The 21,384-nt window shown below is 38.1% G+C and overlaps 1 pseudogene; it reads right to left on the reverse strand.

The window, feature by feature from the left end:
* Positions 1-6,959: 6,959 nt before the first annotated feature.
* Positions 6,960-8,660, reverse strand: LOC149246713 (polyadenylate-binding protein 8 pseudogene; annotated as a pseudogene).
* Positions 8,661-21,384: the final 12,724 nt, after the last annotated feature.

Consider the following 21,384-nt stretch of genomic DNA (forward strand, 5'->3'; position numbering starts at 1 on the left):
TGTTCACCATTAGGGAGGAAGTTCTGTTGGTCGACGACCGTAATCCCTCCTTCAAACGGGAATGCGATCTTCCTAAAATAAGTCGACACTACAGCTGCCATGGCATATATCCATGGTCTTCCCAGTAGGATGTTATAGTCAAGATTGCCATCGATGACTTCAACATCAATTTCCACTTTTTTTCCTCCTAGTTCAACCTTCAAGTTATTTAGGATGCCGTACGGGGTGTACGTCCTTCCGTCAAATGCCTTTAATGTCGTCGAAGATCGCGACAAGGTTGGAGATCTGAGAGTTTTCCAGCAACTCATCGACATGACACATGTAGATGCCCCCTCATCAATAATTGTTCGGTGAAAAGTTTTGTTGAGGGCTTTCACTTGGATAAGGAAAGCTAGTTGAGCTGGTAACTGAGGATCATATCCTTTGTGGTCAAAGGATACAAGATTGGAATCCTTAGGATCCACTCCACCAATAGCCGATAACAACGCCTGCCTTTGGGATGGGCAATTTTGTAGTACCTCAAGAGTCGACATAGCGGATGGCGATTGGGCCAAATCTTCCACTATGTTATAATGCTGCGCCGCCCTGGCGCGAGGATTAAATGTCGACTTGTGTACTACTCCCTTTGGCGGTTTTATTGTTAACTCAGGAATGATGGGCGGTACAACTTCTGTCGAAGTTGTTGTCGAACTACCAGGTTGATCTTTACCTTTGTCGTTCGACACCGGTGGATTCCCGTAATCTTTGTTCCTTGTCGAAATCAAAGCATCATTTTGTTGCTTAGAGATCGATAACATTAGCACTTGCGACGGGGAAGCATTTCCTCTATCAACCAGATTTTGACCTTGATTGGGAAACGGATCAGTTAACACAGCTGAGGTGTGTGAACTTTTGAAGAACTTCTTAAGTTCATCTTTGTATGGACAATTCCCTGTCCAATGATCCTCGTCACATATAAAACATGGACTTTTTGGTTTCCCTTTCTTAGGAGGGTCTGAAGAAGTTTTCTCAGGGGATGACTCACCCTGTTTCTTCTTCTTCCCTTTGTTTTGCTTTTTCTTGCTCCCTGGTTGATTGGAATTTTTGCCTTTATCAGCTGATATGGCATTTATTTCCGAAGCAAGAATTTCTTGATTTGCATTTTGATTCGGAGTCTTACGGGCTTTCTTAGACGAATCCCTTGTCGACTTTGCATTTGCAGTGCCAATCACACCATCGCCGGCATGAGAGTCACTATTTGATCCAGGAGGAGGAGGAATTGAAAATTCCGGTCTAGGGGCGTCAGGTATCTTGTCATAGAGCGTGCCAGACTGAGTATATACTAAGTCTAGATACTGTGCACGAGCAATAACTTGCTCCTCTGTTACGACTCCCCCCTTGGCCACATCTTCTGTTATAGCAGGAAGAAGCAACTTTATAAACCATTCAGCTAATAGCTGATCTGGAACGTAAGTCTTCACCATTCTGCGACGACGACGCCACTCATGTATATGATCGGATATATGTGTGGCCGTCGTCTACTTGAAATTGGTTAAGATTTCAGTTCCAGTTTCATACCTTATAGGTAATTGAAAATGGGTTAAGAAAGTCGTGGCTAGAGAACTGAAATTGTCGAAAGAGGCTCTAGGTAATTCAATATACCATTTAGCCGTTGGACCCGTCAATGTCCTCTGAAAAAGGTGAAGCCTTATCGAATCATCATTCATGGTGTTTGACGAACACCACAGATGAAAAGTCATCACATGATTCGACGGGTCTTCGCCTGGATTTCCATTGAATTTAGGAATGTCCGATGGAAGCTTGTGAGGAATCGCTGGCCACCAATGGGCATAAGCAATCAGATCGTTCGTTAATCGGTGTAAATCTGGTAATTCTAAAGTTGCCACGAATGGTAACTGTTGATTCAGGTTTGGCGAGGCGTACCCAGGATACGATGGAATCGCCTGAGCAGTAGGCCTCTGCATACCAGCATAATGTAATTGATGTTGGTATGATTGATACGGCTGGTGGACTTGACCACTGTAAAGTGGTTGGTTTAACCCGTTTTGAATATACGGTTGTCCACTATTCGCAAAGATCTGTTGCTCAGATCCTTGGTACACCTGCTGGAATTGTGGCTGTTGGTATTGCACTAGCCATGGTTGTGAAGCCATGTTTTGCTGTGCTATACTAACCGACGGACCAAGATGTGGGGTAATTGTACCCGTTTGGACCTGTGTCGTCCCGGCAGTTGGCGATTGTGGTTGTGTCACAGGGTCAAGGGGCTGTTGCATTACAACTTGAGAGATCTAAGGTTGACACACAATAGGCATCGTTTGAACTTGCGACACTGTTACAATAGCTGGCGTCGTCAGGATGTTCGATACAGGTACACATTGTTGCATAGAATACACAACTCTTGGCTATTGGGGTAGCATAGGTACCCAGCCACTCGTCGAAACTCCAGTATAACCTGAATACGGTTGAGAACTGCCGTATGGGTATCCTCCCGGAGGGGGTAATGAAAGGGCATACTGCCCCCCATACGGTAGCAATCCGGAACTCAAGGGTATGGTTTGCCCTTGGGGACTGGATGGCCCAAATTGACCTCCATAGGGATCAATTTGTCTAGTTTCAACATAAGAATTACCGGATATTATTCCGGAAGAACAAACTGGAACAGACCACACTGTCGAAATAGTCCCTGGGTGGACTCCTTCTAGCTGTTGAGAGCTAGTTGGGACAGATGGTACACCGACAAACATCGTCGGAGTGGCGGCAGGGAGTTCTGCCATCGCTGTGTCGTTCGACACAGTCCTAGATGTTGATGGTTGCTTAGACATTTTAAGTCTATCCAATAAATTGACTAGCGATTCTACAGGAACTTCCACTGGTGATGGACAAACTTCTGATGTTGTAGGAAAAAGAGTGACCCCTACTCCAAAATGAGTTGGAGTACTTGCTTGCGGGTCCTCTACAATTTCCTCTATCGCAATCAAACCAGGTGGAAGAGGAAGACCGTCAGGTCCGTAAAAGATTTCTGGTGCCGAAGAAGGGGTTGTTTCGACAACGACAATTGTTTGAGGAACAATACTCTCTGGACCGGTTACAGATGGAACTGGTTCAGTAATGCAAGTATTTGTTCTCAGACTAGGATCAGTGTTACTGTCCCTTTGTGGCTGTTGAAATTCTTCAATAGAGGCAGGGTTTCCAGAAATGTTTGGAGTAACCGGAATCTCAGATGTTGTCGGAACACTTGTTCTAACTTTAATGGGAGATTTTGAACCGGTTAAACGAGTTCGCTTTGTCCGTACTGTTTTCGATTCCGGAGACAAAGACGGTTGACTCGCAAGCCTCCGCGAATGACGGGGTTTCAATTGACTTTCTTCCACGGTTGCGGATTACTCGATCAACTAAAATACAAAAAGGGGAAATTATGTTTCCGAATTGAATGAATTTTATTAGACGCTTTTAGACACAACTTGCTTTTTCACTTTTAAAGAGTCGAGAAAAAGCTAAAGATGACTCTAGTCTCCTTCGATGTTTTAACGAGCCCGAAGTGACAAATGCTCGGATGGACTTTTTCTGTTATAGAGTCTGAAAAAGGCCAAAAGAAACTGCTCTGGAGATCTAGACAGAGGGTGTGCCAAACCTTTCGCAAAACCACATAATACTTTTTACGGTACGGGTGGTCGATCTTCGTGAATGTTGTGTTCACTGCATTGCGATCAGTAGGGCGGCCGACACGACTTCCTAAGGATAAAGGATATATGCCTATAGGGGTCTCCCAATATATACGCGACGGTACGTGGGAGCACAAGTCTGTATTAGTGCAATCGTCCCTTAGGAGGAATCACCCACCTTCTTAGAGATCGACAGTCACTACGTTTAACGACGCCAGAACACGTCTCTACCTAGACCTCTATGTTGTGCGTTATGTTGCAAAGCGTTGTTAGGTTCATTCAATATATTTTAAGTTGATCTTTTTAAAGTTTGTCTTTCAGGATCACCACGAGATGTATTGGTACAAATTCCTAAATGTAGTCTAAGATGATAAGCAAGCTTTATAATTTTTCAACTTTGAAAATCCTAGCTACTAAGGGAAAAGAGAGCGACTATCTTTTCTCAAAGAGCAATCAGTACACTCTAATGCACTCTTCCTAAATCACACATGCAAACTTATCAAAATGCAAATGCACAATGCAGGTGTTTGTTTTCACTTTCTTAGTATAAATGCCTACAAAGAAAGCTTTTTGTACAACTTTGAATTTGCTTTTAAATGACTGAAAATAAACAAGTTTACTTTCTCCAAAATCAGCAAGGGTAGAAGAGATTACAATCACTTTGCGATTTTTCGAAAGAAATACTTGTTTCGACACTTAAAAGTGACAAATTCAAACCAATAAGCAAAAGCAAATGATAATCAAACTGCAAACAGCCAATGAACTCTCTCCTAAGATCACAATCAATCAATCAATCAGATTTGAATCAAGGCTACAGGATGACTATTTCGCTCATGCAAAGGAAAACTGTAAATGACGCCACAAACACATAAAAACACTTACAGTCTTTTTGTAAAAAAATGAGGCGGAATTCAAGAAAAGAAAAGGGGTTTCAGATGTGGTACCTATGCTGGTTAAAGGCAGCAAAAACAGAGATCAAACAGGGCAAAAGACAACAAGGAACCCCAGCTGCACAAGGCCACATTGGTTCAGCGCAGGTGTAACACTGTCAGTTTGACATTCAGCGCAGGTAGCCTTCACGGGACCTGCGTTGAAATGCAGACTGCCTTCACAGTGTCTGCGCTGAAAGGAGAAACTCTCGTTTCTCTTGGTTTCCGGGTCATAAAATGCTCAAAAATCAACTGTTTCAGGCCAAATCAGAAACACAAGCAAGGTATAAACAGAGGGATGCTTTGAGAGGGTACTAAAGACTATCACAAAGGATCATCAAATCATTTGTGAGTCCATTGTTGAGATCATAGACAAAAACCCAGTGAAGGATCAAAGCAGCAACATTCTACTTTGCAAAGCAGTTCGATTGTTGTTGTTAAGTCTATGAGGTAAACAATGATGCAAACAAACAAAATGACTAAAACAAAGTTCTTCCCCAGCGGAGTCACCAATTTGTTGTGGGGAAAAATGCCTATGCAGGACGATCCTATCCACCTAAGGTGTGACAGTACCTTAGCAACAAACGAACACAGCTACTTCGGCTTCTTCCTTTATGAAATATGAAAGAGAGGAGATTGGTAGACTTACCGTTATCTTTCGGTTGTCCCTCGATCTAGATCCTCTCCTCTTTGTGTGTCCACAGCTACTTGCCTCCTCGCTTTTGCTCCCACGAGATCACAAGAGAACAGCTACCTGTGACAAGAGAACAACTACATGCAACAAGAGAAGGACACAATACAAAGGCAAATATACATATTCATAAATGATTCAGGATTAGAAGTAAATCAAATACGCTAATGAAAATCATACAATAAACACCAGCATATAGGAAAGAACCAAGAAGCTTTATTGATTGATAAACAAGGTTCAGGAAGAGATACAACCCAAAGGGCTCCAACCCAGCATCTCCTTCCCAGCAGAATAGAATTCCTTCTTCAGCCCCTTTCAAAGCATAAACACCCAATGATCTAACCACAAACCAACAGCAATTCTTTGCAAATACAATATTCCATCCTCCCATGACCTCATGAGAGAGATCTATATATAGGAGTTTTGGAGAAAGGATGAGTCAGCTTGAGGCTGGCATGGAGCTGACTAGTGTCCTCTCCCACTTCAGTTCTTGAGTCCACTTGGAGGTTCTTGCTTCCACTTGGAGATTTGGAACCTCTTACTCATCACCAGTCGAATTCTCTGATCCAAGTGTCATTTTGGAAGCTTCCTGGGCATTGACACCTTGAGAAATGAGTCTGCCACTTGTCCAGTTATGCTCAGCGCAGGTAGCCTTCTTTGCAGTTGACATTTAGCGCAGGTAGACAGTGGAGCAGTTGACATTCAGCGTAGATGCTCAGTGGAGCAGTTGACATGATCCAGAAATGGCTTGTTTTTGAGTGTTTTCAGGTGGAGAACTTTTGTGAATTGCTGTGGTTTGTTGGCCTTGTCCCTCTAGGGGTAGGAACAACATGTTTAGGGACTTTGGATCCCTTAATTATTGACATTTCATGCTCAATGATGTAAGGCACAAAAATGTCTATAACAACTTTGCTCTTCTCTCGTCTTTTTGTTGAGCCAAAGCAACATAAAGAGGCCTGCCCAGGACAACTTTCTTATTCATTTCTACCAAAGCTCGGGATGCATGATTAGGTGATGAAAATGAGACAAATCCTGAACCTTTACTATGTCCCTGAAAATCCCTCATTATCTTGCATGAAGTGATTGTGCCATAAATAGAAAACAATTCTCTCAACTTGTTATCATCTATGCTATCATCCAAATGTTTTAAATAAAGATTTGTTCCAGATTGTTGTCTCAATTCAGATTTCTTCAGTGCTTTTCCGACGTACCATTCTTTGCCATCAATTTTCACAACAAACAAAAAAAATTTGGATTGAAATTTCAAATTTGAAATGGTTATGTCTAAACACAAACACACACACATAAGTTTCATATTCACAACTAATCCATAGTGGAGTTGCCAGTCTTGTATGGTAGAATTTGGGTCATGTAATTCAAACCAAAAATATTCCATAGTTATGGATTTCTACACAAGCAAGAAGTCAAAATTAGAACCCACTCATCCCCAAAGCATGTAAACATATGATGCAAGACTAAGGAAAAAAATTTAACAAAAAAATCGCTACTAAAAAATCTTCACTTTAATTGTTAAGAGTCTTTATTTTAACTCAAAGAAATAAATCCAAGGGCCAACTTAATATAATGTATAAATATCAATTTCTAAGACTAAAATGAGACCAAACACATATATATTACAATCAAAATATAATTAAACACTAAAGAGTAGTAATGTAACTATGATGGAGAAGGTGGTCGGCCATGTCCATAACTTCCACGATTGGACATGGGGACATCAAACATTGGTTGGTTTAGTCCATAACTTCTTCCACGAGAAAAAGTAGGTGGTATCATGTCAATTGGGTGAGATAATATAGGACATTCAGGAGGTGGTACTGTCCCAATTGGATGATATAATATAGGACGTTGAGGAGTTGGTACCATGCCAATTGGATGAGATAATGTATGATCTTTGGGAGTTGGTACTATACCAATTGGATGATATGATATAGGACCTTTGGGATTGCACATGGGGACATAGGCACGAGCTGTTGGTTCCATGTCAATTGGATCAGGCAACTCGGAGAAATGAGACCATAGTTTTTCTCTTCTCTCCTCTTTTTGTTGAGAGAAATGAGACTGTAGCTTTGCTCTTCTCTCCTCCTTTTGTTGAGCCAAAGCAACATAAAGAGGCTTGCCCAGGACAACTTTCTTATCCATTTCTGCCAAAGCTCGGGATGCTTCATGAGGAGATGAAAATGAGACAAATCCTGAACCTTTACTGTGTCCATGAAAATCCCTCATTACCTTGCATGAAGTGATTGTGCCATAAATAGAAAACAGTTCTCTCAACTTGTTATCATCAATGCTATCATCCAAATGTTTTAAATAAAGATTTGTTCCAGATTGCTCCCTCAATTCAGATTTCTTCAGTGCTTTTCCAACGTACCATTCCTTACCATCAATTTTCTTGCCATTTAAACTCTCAACGCACTTTGCTGCATCATCTCCATTCTCAAAATTAACAAATCCAAAACACTTTGACTTTCCTGCTTCATCTCTCATGACTGCCACACTGATAATTGTTCCATACTCATCAAAGTATTTCCTTAAATCCTCATCATTCATTGACTCTGATAAATTGTTAACAAAAACATTTTTAAACTTGCCTTTTCCATTTGTTTGTTGCTCCGGCTCTGGCTCTAGCTCTCGTTCCTTTTTCATTTGTTCTCTATCCTTCTTTCTGGCCAGCTTCGTGTGTTCTCTCTCTTCCTTTTTCATAAATGAGCCAACATAAATGTGACTGTCATTTATCAAAGTACCATTCATGCATTTAATTGCATCTTGCACTGCTTCGTCTTGCTCAAAATGCACAAATCCATATCCTTTGGATTGCCCTGATGCATCTGTTGCAATTTTGGAAGAAAGAATGGGTCCGAACACAGAGAATTTGTGATAGAGGGTTTGATTGTCTACTGCTTTGTGAAGATTTTTAATAAATATGTTTGCCGACCCACACTTGCGGATAGTGGGGTCACGGTGTGAGTACATTATCCGAATAGGCTTTCCATTAAGGGGTGTAAAATTCAAGCTGCGTAAAGCCTCTGTGGCATTTTCAGGGGTGCTGTAATTGACATAGCCGTATCCCAGAGAAGTCTTGGTCATGGCATCTCTGCAGATGCGAACACTGACCACCGGGCCAACCTGCTGGAAAAGTTCCTGAATCTGGGCGTCGCTAACATTGGGCTCCAGATCCCCCACATACAGAGATTTGGGCCGTACTGATTCATTCGCTTTCTCGCTGCCCCCATTAGTAATAACTTCCTTACTGTTACTGCCATTATTAATAACTTGATGATTCTCTCGCCCATTATTAATAACTTCACTGCCATTAACAACTGCGTGTTGTTCTACGGGTTGGACTTTAACAACTGCCATTTCTGCGAGTCTCACGGCAGAAAATCGATTCAATCGAAATAAACCCACCACTTATGTTTTGATCTTTTGGTTCTTGGTCGCAGATATATCGATTTTGCAATGTAATCAACTCCTTCCTTCGCACAACCTGTGAGAGTGCGGCACCGATTCAATTCGTAGTGGTGATATACAACTCAATCGTGAGAGTGCAGCACCAATTCAATCGTAGTGGTGATATATACATATTTAAATGGGGTGGACGGAGCTTTATTTCCAACTCTTGGGTTTTTCTTCATGTGTCGGCAGTGTAACTCTTGGGTTTTTCTTCCTGAGTCGGCTAGCTGGCATTTTGAATTGTATTTCCAGCTATATTATTTTCGCAATATAGTTGGAAAACTGAATAAAAATTGTATTTTCGACATATCGCTGGAAAACTGAATAAAAATTGTATTTTCCCCAATTCAATAAAAAACGCCATTATGAAAGTAAAAATTTGAACAATTTAATTTTAAGTTAAATTAATTAATATAGTCTTTAATTGAAGCACAAGGCAGAGATTGCAAATTATAGTCTTTAATTGAAGCAGAGGGCACAGATTGCAAATTATAGTCTATTTATATCATGGAAAATGACAACCATTTTACTTAATTTCTACAAATAAAACATGGTAAAAACTAGAATAGTTGGTTTACCACAAATAAAACATGGTAAAAAATAAAAAAATTCTAAATAACAGAATTTGAAACAAAGGTAAATTTTATATTTTAAAAAATCTAAAACACGGAGAAAAAAACATGACATAAATTTCTATATTACAAAATTTGAAACAAAAGTAAATTCTATATTTAAAAGCATTTAAAAAAGTCTAAAACACACTTCTGGCATATAGACAAATCTTCGCTAATCACCATGATTAGTGTTGTAGGTGAACCATTACTTTTATGGAATTCAAATAGAAATTCTTTTCTATAGTTTATAACAAAAAATTATTTTGTCAATATTATTTCTATATTATAGAGATTGCTTAAATGAAGTTGAAGTTTTAAATCTGTTTAGAAAATCTGATTAGTATCAAATTTTTATATAGTTATTTAAATTTTGAATTTAATAATATGAGATTTCCTTGTATTTAGCCTTTGATTTATTAATTGATAATTTAGCTTTCATCTATTAAACTCAGGGCCATTTGAAATCTTCAACTAATGCGGAATCTTCAACTAATGCATGCATTCTCTTTTCAGAAGTGAGGATCTTTTTTACATTTTCAAAGACTTAAATTTACCAGTGTTTGGAGATCACTTATGCCTATTTTTAATATTTAGTATTCCATCTTTTACATAGGATTTAGTTTTTAGTTTTCATTCCTAAATTTTATTTTACATGTTTTCTGTAATTTGCCCCTCATTTGTTTCTGATTATTCTAAATAGGAAGAGTTGTAACATCTTACACAAGAGAGGTCATTGTTGGAGATAAGTAAACATGACTATTCCCCTTAAAGAAGATTTAATAACTTTTCTTTAAGGATTTGAATATAATGATGGTTATTTAAGGCTCATTCATCAAGCTGTGGGCTCTGTCGCGCGGTGATAGAACTTGGTTTGCGGGAGCTGTGGGTGATGGTTTAAATCTGGTGCATCGCTGCGGGCTCAAAGCCATCCCTCTCAAAGGTAATCTCGCCCCTGTTCTTGATTCTCGCTCTCTGTTATTGTCTGCAATTCTCATAGCTGTCTATACGCTCTGTCATACTGTGGTGTCGGTCGCTAGCTCTGGCGAGCAACCCTCCTGCCTTACCCGACCCCGTCCTGTTGGTCATCCCGTCCATAACCCTTTTGAGTCCCACCTTCATACTGTCATCATGGTGCATTCAGGCAAGCAGCAACGCTCTGAGGGACGTCGTGACACCTGTCTGCAACCTCCAGTTGGTTTTACCATGGAAACAGCGCCAGATTCGTTCAATCCCTCCCCTGTCCATGATGCTGGACCTTCTGTTGGCTCTGGCAGGAAACCCATACCGAACAGTGCTTTTCAAACAACGCACTTCAAATTTCAAAGCAATCTGCACAGACCCCTGGTCACCGCCCACATTACCCTTATTCTCTCGGAAGAGGAAAACCTTGTCTCCCCCTTGGCCTGCATCGCCCCTGTCCCCTCTCCAGGCAGTGAGAACTCCTCAGGCAAAGACAACATGAAAAATTGGGAAAAAGAGAAAAATGAGCAGGAGGCTTTTCTTAAAAATCCTCCTCCACCCGAAGACACAGGACTTGCAGCCGAGGACAGAACTCAGGGCGAGGCGGAGCATGCCATAGCTATCACTGACAGTGATTTAAGCGGAAGTGAAGGTCTGAAGACTGGAGACACTGCTCGGGCTGAGAAGAAGGACAATGAACCAGCAGAGGAGAAGTAACGCCACTTGGGACTATTCCTTTTTGTTTCGGCTTCAGTTTCAGGCTTATGGTCAGGTTTCTATGCAATTTTCCTATCGTTTTTTTGGCTCCCAGGTGGAATTTGATGACTCTTTATATACTGGGTTGCAAAATCTTTTGTATCTCTGTGTTAGCTCAGTTCTCCTTCTCGTCAACGCATGTCTCTCTCTTTGTCTGATTTCTGGTCTCCTGCACTTTGTAACTGGTTTCCCCAGCTCATGTCTGTAATGGGGCAGTTCTGTTCTGTCGAGTGCTGTTACGCCTCGATCATATGTAAAAATATTTTGCCTTTCAGTTAATAGAAGTTAGTATTTACAGAGAAAAAAAAAATATAATGATGGTTATTTTCAATTTGCAATTATTCACATAGATGGTCATATATTTGATTTTCCTTTTTATATAAAACTTGTTTTCAAAATATTATCTTTAATAAAAGAAAAAATACAATTTCCTGCAGTAAAGCATAGTCCATTGTTGACCCCTTTCCACTAGAGGTGAACTCTCCTCTTTTCTTTTTATCTACTATGCTTTCAATATGCAAAGAAAGCAACTATAGTGATCCATTGATTGTAGCATAAACATTGGAGACACTATCATCTAGTTTATTTGCAGATGCAACAAAATTAAGTTCTATCCCCTGCCACATAGACTGTTGGGATAGGGTCCCCTAGGGTCAGTTTTGGGGCAAAAAGCCCAAGTTTTGATGTACAAAATTTAAAGTCTACGCAAGTTGTGTCGGGGAGCGCGTAGATCATTAAAGTGTCATAAAGGGTTTTAGCCTTCTGTTATGTAAATTGAGTAAGCTTTTGAAGATCTACCCATGGCCCGTGGACCATCGGATTGTATAAATAAGTGTGTCTTAGGATGTCTAAGAAAAGTAATGAAGATTGTCTATGGGAGAAGTCTAAGGAGTTAGCGAAGAAGGGTAGAGGAAAGGCTTTGCAGCGGAGTGCGCAGAGGCCTAGAGTAGAGTCCGCAGCTGAGTGCGCAAGGAAGTCTTGAGTCTGTAAGCAGAACTGAAGTATTAATAAAGAGATTATTCCAGAAATTCTTGTGTTTTGTCTACTTACTTCTATTTTATATGAATGCATTTTACACTATGATGAATGATGGGTTTATGAAATAATACTGTATTGATGCGCGATTTTACATGATTTGCATTGTTGTATCAACACAATTGATGTTAACTATTTACGCGAAGATTATCTTGTTGCATGCTAAAGTTATCAAAAACTTAAGCCGATTTGAGTAACTACTGGGTTAGGAGTAGTCCTTGATGTGCATAAGTAGTCGATTCGCCTATTGAGGCTCCGCGAAAGACAGCTGCAAATGTTCGCGAAGGTATATAAGCTAATTAAGGGAAGCATATCGATAAGCCCTAAAGGCTTATCGATCTGCGCGAAGGCAGATTTAGGGCATAAAATGACATTACACTGATCTCTGGGTGCGGAAACTTGGTTCCAGCATCCCCCCATACTGCTTTAGGTGAGGCTTCAACTCGTGCTCTGCGGGAGATGCCGAAAGGGCCAGTAGTGTAGGGATTTGTTTAGAAAAACTGACTTTGAACCTGGGTCAGGAACCACTAAGCCAAAACAAACATAACATGGTCTTTGCCAATACTAGAAAGTTAATTACCATCCAAGTTGAATTTCATTGTCCAAATGGAGCCTTCATGAGCTTAGATTTCTTGAAACATGTAAAGTGTTGTTAATTCCTTGCACCACTTTCCACATTAATGGCACACTTTTATCTACCACAACATAAGTAGGAGAATATCCTATCATCTATACCAGAACTATGTATCCTTAATTTCTTTTAGAAGAAGTGACCCTCTCATCATTTCTCTTCTTATCTTTGGTACAACCAAATTTTGTGGGAAACTTTAATAGCTTTTAATCGAGACCATTTTTTTTTAAATTGGAAACTAAGCCTTTCATTTGAGTTAGGATCATTTTTCTTCTTTGCTTATTTCACACTTTGTTGTTGCATAAGTTCTTGGAAAATAAGAGAAATCCACACATCTCTCTCAAACTCCTCAATAATTTGTTGTTTGTTAGTTTCCACATCTATGAGCTTGTTCCCCATGCCATCTTCACCTACCTCATTCAAAATAAACTCCTTTCCATTGTATATATTATTTATCTTGCAAAAAGGCCCTCAATTGTTATCTATGTGAGAGTTAATGTGTAATATTCCAAGCAATAAAAATCTAAAGAGATTTGGAACACTATAATATTTAGTTTATGTTGCCAACTCATTTCGCTATGAGCTTCCGTCAACCATCAAGCAATGGGAAATTCTTTTGGTCCCATCATTTTTTGCACTTGATATTTTTCCCTCATTGTAATATCAGTGCCAAGGGTGGGATTTGTGCACCTGTTAGGATTTGGCCTGGGAAAGTATTAGTGAGGTAATTTTGTGATTTATTTGGCTCTTAAGGAAGTTAATTTTAATATTGTAGTTATTATGGAGCTATTTGGAATGTTGATTGGCGTAGAGCTCGAAAAGGATAGCATGTTAATCCATATTATTCAATCACCTCCTCCATTTTCAAATTGGTGATATGGGTTGTTGGTATGGTTGTGTGATGTTAGATTTTCTAGCATCAAACAAGTGTTCTAGTCTTGGTTTGTGTACAAGAGGCTAACAAAACTAACATCTCCAAAACCCAGAAAAGGTTTCGCGAGATATGTGAAACGCCTTAATTAAATTAATTAGCCATCATTTAAATTTTTCCTATGTCTAACTTAAAAAAATAATTAATAGGAATTAATTAAGGAAAGTCAAGATTGCTATAGAGAGTCACACAGATCGGGTCTAAGACAATATTAGCCATCAATGTGGATCTAATCATGGTAATTGAAGCTCCAATGAGATATTATAAGAGAAATCAATGGGATGGATATATTTACTTTGAGACACAAAGGGAGTGAGTTCCTTGGGAGATCGAGTTATTTAATTGCAGAGATTCAATAAGGAATTGAGTTTGAGCTGGAGAAGGAGAGCATCAATAATTGAGGGAGAAACAACAGAAAGTTTCGAAGAATTGTCCAGTGCTAGAGAGTCAGCATAAGGAAGACCGAAATATTTTGCAAGGAAAGTCATTTAGGTGGTGTGAGTTAGTGAGTCTAGTTGGACGATTTTTTTTGGAAGGGTTTAAATCAGTTGTCAGAGGTCGAAAAGACATTCCCGAAGGTAGAGAAAAGTTTTCTAGAGGCAAGAGAAGGCTAGGCGGCCTAGTTTGGAGCAGTTCAATTGGTCATACGAACTATGTGTTGAAAAATGCAACAAGAAATTCTTAATTTGATTTTTCCTTAGTCAAATTGAGAAAATTCGAAATTCCACATGAACAAACACCTTGGAGTAGTTAACTGAAGTAAAATGGAACTTGTCACTCATTTAACTCAGTTAATTCGAGTTAGGGGCATGAAATTCGATTGTATGTAGTGATTCCTAAAGTTTAGGAGCCTAGGTTGAGTTAATTTTAGTTGTAATCAGTTAAACTAGTTCTAACAGTTAATAGAACTAGTTGGTGCTCAATTAAGTAGTGGGACATCAATCCAACTCAGAGATCATCTAGCTAACTGATCAATCAACTAATAATTAGCTCATGCATGCAAAGAATATGAGTTTCCCAACTGTGGTGGAGTTTCTAAGGCAATGTACAATTAATTATATACTAGATTGAGTCTATAGTTATTGTACTGCTCAGGTGATCAACCCAGAGGAATTGCGCAAGAAAATAGGGGGAAATTACTAAAGAATAGGAGATTATTTCCTTAGGAAATGTGCAAGGAAATAGGGGCTCAAGCAGAGGCAAAAATTTACTAAGTCTAGGTCAGAGCCTATCAATGAGAAGTGAGAGAGGTCATTCACTTCTAGGTTGAGCTCAGATCGAGCAAGCAATTGTAATACATCTTTATTCATCATATTAATGCAAGCAGATAAAGGGGTTTTTAACAGATTGTAATCTTGTGGAAAATTTTTGTTCATGTGTGTTGTTTCTTATTGCATGTCTGTTATTGATTTCTAAATTATGAATTTAATTCTGCAGATCAATAGTGTAGGGTTTTCTCTTGTGATTTAGATTAAAATTTCATGAGCAGTTACAATTCTACACCATAATTTCTACATGGTATCATATGCAGGTTTCACATTAGAACAAGTATTCAACCTATGTACTATGTGTTGGATGCATGTTAGTGGGTTTCTAGTTTCCCTAAGTGTTGTGGAAAAGTGGCAGATTTGTCACAACAAGTGGGTTGTATTTTGATACCCTAATGATTGACTTTTTGAGCAGCAAAGAGCAGTCAAGTGGGCTATTTTTGCTGCCCTAGTTCACTATTTTGGTGTTTGACAAATTAGAGATAAGAGGGCTCATTGCAGAAGTCATAGATTAGTCAAAGAGTAATTGTATGTGGGTAGATATGAAATCCCTTAGAAGAGTGACAATATCAGTTGATATGTCACAAAGATAGGGCAAATCTAGAAGGTTGAGCACTATTCACAAACATAGTTGTGAACAATGAATTTTGTATGCATTATGTAACAACTTGAAGACCTCAAGTACAATGCACATGAAATGAGTCGTGGATTGTTAGGAGGGAGAGTTATGGAGCCCTAGTTCAGGGAAGATCTAGAAGACGTTGTGTGCAAACTTCTTAATGGATCTAGAAGGTTGCTAGTGGGAAGTTTAATGCGCCAATGTTTAGTGACAAACAAAGGAGTTGTGATCATTGATATTGGTAGATTTACTAGCAGCAATATTTCCCACTGGGAGATCGATACTCATAGGGAGTCTAGTTTCAGAGGGAGTAGCCCTATGGAAGCTAGTACTTCAGGATCTAGGAAGATCAGACAAATTATTGCAGTAGTTGCAACAATATTGTGGAAGCAACAATAGAGCAGTAGAAGTAGTATGAGTAGATCATATTTTTCCATGCATGCAGTTATACCTCCAGGTGTTAGGTGGGGCGATGTGAAGCCCTATTCCTAGAATTGCAAAAATTTGGGGAGGGTCCATTGAGGTGTTCTCCTCATGGATCATTACCTTGCTACGGGGGCAGATAGTATTTAGTAGAAGGAGGATTAGTGTCAATCATATACTGAGGAGTGCAGAGGAGTGTTGCCAGTAGAACATGAGGCTTAGTAGGAGAGTCATCAACGACACAATTTTCGTAGTAGATAGTTGCAAATTGATTCAATATTTTTTTTAATATTTTTTTTAAAAATGAAGCAATAAATTCTTAATTTGATTTTTCATTACTCAAATTGAGAAAATTCGAAATTCCACACCAGCAGACAACTTGGAGTAGTTAATTAAAGTGAAATGGCACTTGTCAGTCAATTAACTTAGTTAATTCGAGTTAGGGGCATGAAGTTCAGTTGTATGTAATGAATCCTAAAATTTAGGAGCCTAGGTTTAGTTAATTCCAGTTGTAATTAATTAAACGAGTTCTAACTGTTAATAGAACTAATTGGCAGTCAATTAATTAGTGGGACATCAGTCCAACTCAGAGATCATCTAGTTAACTTATCAATCAACTAATAATTAGCTCATGCATGCAAAGAATACGAGTTTCCCATCTTTGGTAGAGTTTCCAAGGGAATGTACAATTAATTATATACTAGATTGAGTGTATAGTTATTATACTGGCCAAGTGATCAACCCAGAGGAATTGCTCAAGCAAATAGGTAGAAATTCCTAAAGAATAGGAGCCTATTTCCTCAGGAAATGTGCAAGGAAATATCGGCTCAAGCAGAGGCAAAAATTGACTAAGTCTGGGTTAGAGCTTTTTAGTGAGAAGAGATATAGGTTACTTAATTGTAGGTTGAGCTCATATCGAGCAAGCAATTGTAATACATCTCTACTCATCAGATTAATGCAAGCAGGCAAATGGGTTTTTAACAGATTGTTTTCCCCTGGAAAAATATTGTGCATGTGTGTGGTTTCTTATTGCATGTATATGATTGATGTTCTAAATTGTGAATTGAATTCTGCAGATCATTAGAGTAGGGATGTGTCTTGTGATTTAGATTATAATTTCATGAGAAGTTAGAATTCTACACCATAATTTCTACATGGTATCAGAGCCAGGCTTCACATTAGAATAAGTATTCAACCTATGTAATATGTGTTAGATTCATGGTTGTCTAGTTTCCCTAAGTGTTTTGTACAAGTGACAAACTTGTCACAACAAGTGGGTTGTATTTTGATACCCTAAGGATTGACTTTTCAAGCAGTGAAGATCAGTCAAGTGGGATGGTTTTGCTGCCCTAGTTCACTATTTTGGTGTTTGACAAATCAGAGATAATAGGGCTCCTTGTAGAAGTTGTAGATCAGTGAAGGAGTGACTCTATGTGGGCAGATCTAAAAGCCCTATGAAGAGTGAAAATAACAGTTGATTTGTCATAAAGATAGGGTAGATCTAGACCATTGATTACTATTCACATACATAGTTGTGAATAGTGATGTTTGTATGCAGTATGCAAAAAATTGAAGACCTCAAGTATAGTGCGCATGAAAGTAGTTGTGGAGCTTTAGGAGGCATAGTTATGTATCCCTAGTTCAAGGCAGATCTAGAAGACCCTATGTGCGGACTTCTTAATGGAGCTAGAAGGTTTCTAGTGGGCAGTTCAATGAGCCAATGTTTAGTGACACAAAAAGTAGTTGTGATCATTGATATTGGTATATTGAGGAGCAATTATATTTCCCACAGGGAGATCGATACTCAAAGGGAGTCTAGTTTCAAAGGGAGTAGCCCTATAGAAGCTAGTACTTTAGGATCTGGGGAGATCAGAATAATTATAGTAGTTGCAATAGAGTGTGGAAGCAACAATATAGTAGTAGAAGTAGTATGAGTAGATCATATTTTTCCATGCATGCAATTGTACCTCCAGGTGTGAGGTGGGGCGATGTGAATCCCTATTCCCAGAATTGCAGAAATTTGGGCAGGGTCCATTGAGGAATTCTCCTCATCGATCATTACCTTGCTACAAAGGTCCAAAGAATTTAGTAGCAGGTGGATCACTGTCATTCAGAAACTGAGGAGTTCATAGGAGTGTTGACAATAGAGCTGGAGGCTATGTAGGAGATTCAACAACGACATTTTTTTCCTAGTAGACAGTTATAGATTGATTCAATGTTTTTTTAATGCTTCTCAGTTGCAGATGTTGTAGTAGTAGCAGTAAGAGTGAGAGGCGTTTCATGAATTACATTCCACAGGTGCATGATAGGGGTGGTTAATAATTCCTTTCTTGTTGTGTGCGAGTGTTTGAAAATGCAGCAAGAAATTCCTAATTTGATTTTGCCTTAGTCAAATTGAGGAAATTCGAAAATCCACATCAGTAGATAGCTTGGAGTAGCTAATTGAAGTGACATGGAACTTGTCACTAAATTAACTCATTTAATTCGAGTTAGGTGCATGAAGTTCAATTGTATGTAGTGATTCCTATATTTTAGGATCCTAGGTTGAGTTAATTTCAGTTGTAATTAGTTAAACTAGTTTTAATTGTTAGTAGAGTTAGCTGTTGGTCAATTAACTAGTGGGACATCATTCCAACTAAGAGATCATCTAGTTAATTGATCAATAAACTAATAATTATCTCATTCAGGTAACGAATACGAGTTTACCATGTATGGTGGAGTTTGCGAGGAAGTGTACAACTAATTATAGACTAGATTGAGTGTATAGTTATTGTATTGGTCAGGTGATTAACACAGAGGAATTACACAAGAAAATAGGGGGAAATTGCTAAAGAATAGAAGCTTATTTCCTAAGGAATTGCACACGGAAATAGGGGCTCAAGCAGGGACAAAATTTGACTAATTCTGGGTTAGAGATTCTTAGTGAGTAGAGAGCTAGGCTACTATTGTTACTCCAAGATTTTCAGTATGTGTAGAGCCGTCTTTTTATTCATAATCATTTTTAACTTCAATATGGGAGGGAGGCTTGTCCTCTACTTGTTTTGTTATTAATGGTGGGTTTTGTGGGTGAAGTATCTTCCTAAACCTATGTTGTACATCATTCCATGTAAGAGGACTCGTACAAATTCGTTGAGGTACAACTAAAATTTCATATTGTAATGAGTTTAATAGTTCACAGGATATTTAAAAAAAAATTATGATTAAATAATCAATGGAGATTATACTTATGATTCAACTCATGCATAAAGAATGAAATTTGTTGTTACCTCATGACATAATAATATGTCAGTCATTGAATGCACTAACATGGTCAAGTGTGATTATTATATTTTACCAAGCATAACATATGCAGTGGTGAGATTTATCCATCTCATTTATGTTCAATTCCCTCTATGACTCCATATGGGTGACTTTTATCATTGGAATTCAGTTTTGATATGCAATATGGCTCCCTATGGTTCAGCAACTCACAACAAAACTTTGTTCTCTCTACATCTTATAATAGTTGCGTGTGGGCACTACCTCTGAGTATGAATGAAGACATAAGAAGGAAGACCACACATAAATACTAAAGGACATGAAAAGAAAGAGTATAAAGCTCCTATTTGATAAAAACTATGAATATAGGTAGTTTCTAGAATGCATGGAAAATAGTTTGTGCCTTTGGCAAAAGGGGCATGTCTTATTATTCTTACAAATTAATAAATGTCCTAACCATTATATGAATATTATTATTTAATGCATAGTGATTACTACATTATAACCCTAGTTGTAATATACTATTGCTTTTAATCTTTCAAAGTTAATTGTTGAAAACAAATTATTAATGAAAACAAAATTGAGCACACAAATTTACATGAAAACTTTCCCCAAGAACACAAAAATGGGAATTCTAGAAGATTTTTAATTATATTGTTCTTTACAATATTACAATATAATATGTATAGATCATATCACCCATAAAGCCAAATCCATTAACTTTATATTAGGATACAACTTCAATTCCTGAACCAATATTACAAAACTATGGGTTGAACCATCATGAGCCACGAAACCATTAAAAGCTAAAATCATGTTTGGAAAATTGCCAAAACCAAACACAAAAAAAAGCACCGAAAAATTACAAGCATTCCTAGAGCGAGGAATGTGCATAGTTAGCTCTAGGAACACATATGTGATTTTTTCAATTCGTCCATTTTATCATGTAGAATTAAAAATAAATTAATTTAGCAATAGATCATTTAAATATAAGAAAATAAATAAAATATTTTACGTAATCAAATAATTGAAATATTTAACCAAAAAAAAAAAAAACTTTCGTAATACAAAAAATTCCTAGAAACATAAACATTTTAGAAATAATGTTCTCTAGTAAACAATAAATTTCCCTAAACATAAATTTCCAACAAAACAAACAAATTTTGGATTGAAATTTCAAATTTAAAATAGTCATGTCTATACAAACAAACACACACACACACACACACACTCGCAAGTTTAATATTCACAACTAATCCATAGTGGATTTTCTAGTCTCCTATGGTGGAAGCTAGGTTATGTAATTCAAATAAAAAATATTTCATACTAATGGATTGTTACATAATCAAGAAGTCAAAATTAGAATCTACTCATCCCCAAAGCATGTAAACATGTGATGCAAGACTAAAAAGAAGGATTTAACAAAACATCACTGCTAAAAGGTCTTCACTTTAATTGTTAAGTCTTCACTTTATCTCAAAAAAATAAATCCAAGACCCCCTTCTAGTATAATGTATAAATATCAATTTCTAAGACTAAAATGCATAATTAATGAGACTAAACGTATATATATTATAATCAAAATATAATTAAACACTAAAGAGTAGCAATGTAACTATGATGCAGGTGGTCCTCGGCCATTAAAAATCCATTGGTTTAGTCCATAACTTCCACGGTTGGACATGGGGATATGGGGAAAGTGGGTGGTACCATGCCAATTGGATGATATAATATAGGACATTCTGGAGCTAGTACCATGCCAATTGGATGAGATAATATATGACCTCTCAGAGCTGGTACTATACCAAATGAATGATATGTTGTAGAACCTTCGGGATTGTACATGGGGACATGGGCACAAGCTATTGGTTTCATGCCAATTGGATTAGGAAGCTAGGAGAAATGAGACTGTAGATTTTCTCTTCTCTCCTCTTTTTGTTGTGAGAAAAGAGACTGTATCTTTGCTCTTCTCTCCTCTTTTTTTAGAGCCAAAGGAACGTAAAGAGGCCCACCAAGGACAAATTTCTTATTCGTTTCTACCAAAGCTTGGGATGCATCATTGGAGATGAAAATGAGACAAATCCTGAACCTTTACTATGTTTAGATTGTGTATGTTTGTTCAGGAGACATCAACCA

The sequence above is a fragment of the Pinus tabuliformis genome, chromosome 7 (assembly GCF_031772625.1).
Source record: "Pinus tabuliformis cultivar Carrire ecotype Pingquan chromosome 7, CPIR1, whole genome shotgun sequence".
Taxonomy (NCBI): domain Eukaryota; kingdom Viridiplantae; phylum Streptophyta; class Pinopsida; order Pinales; family Pinaceae; genus Pinus; species Pinus tabuliformis.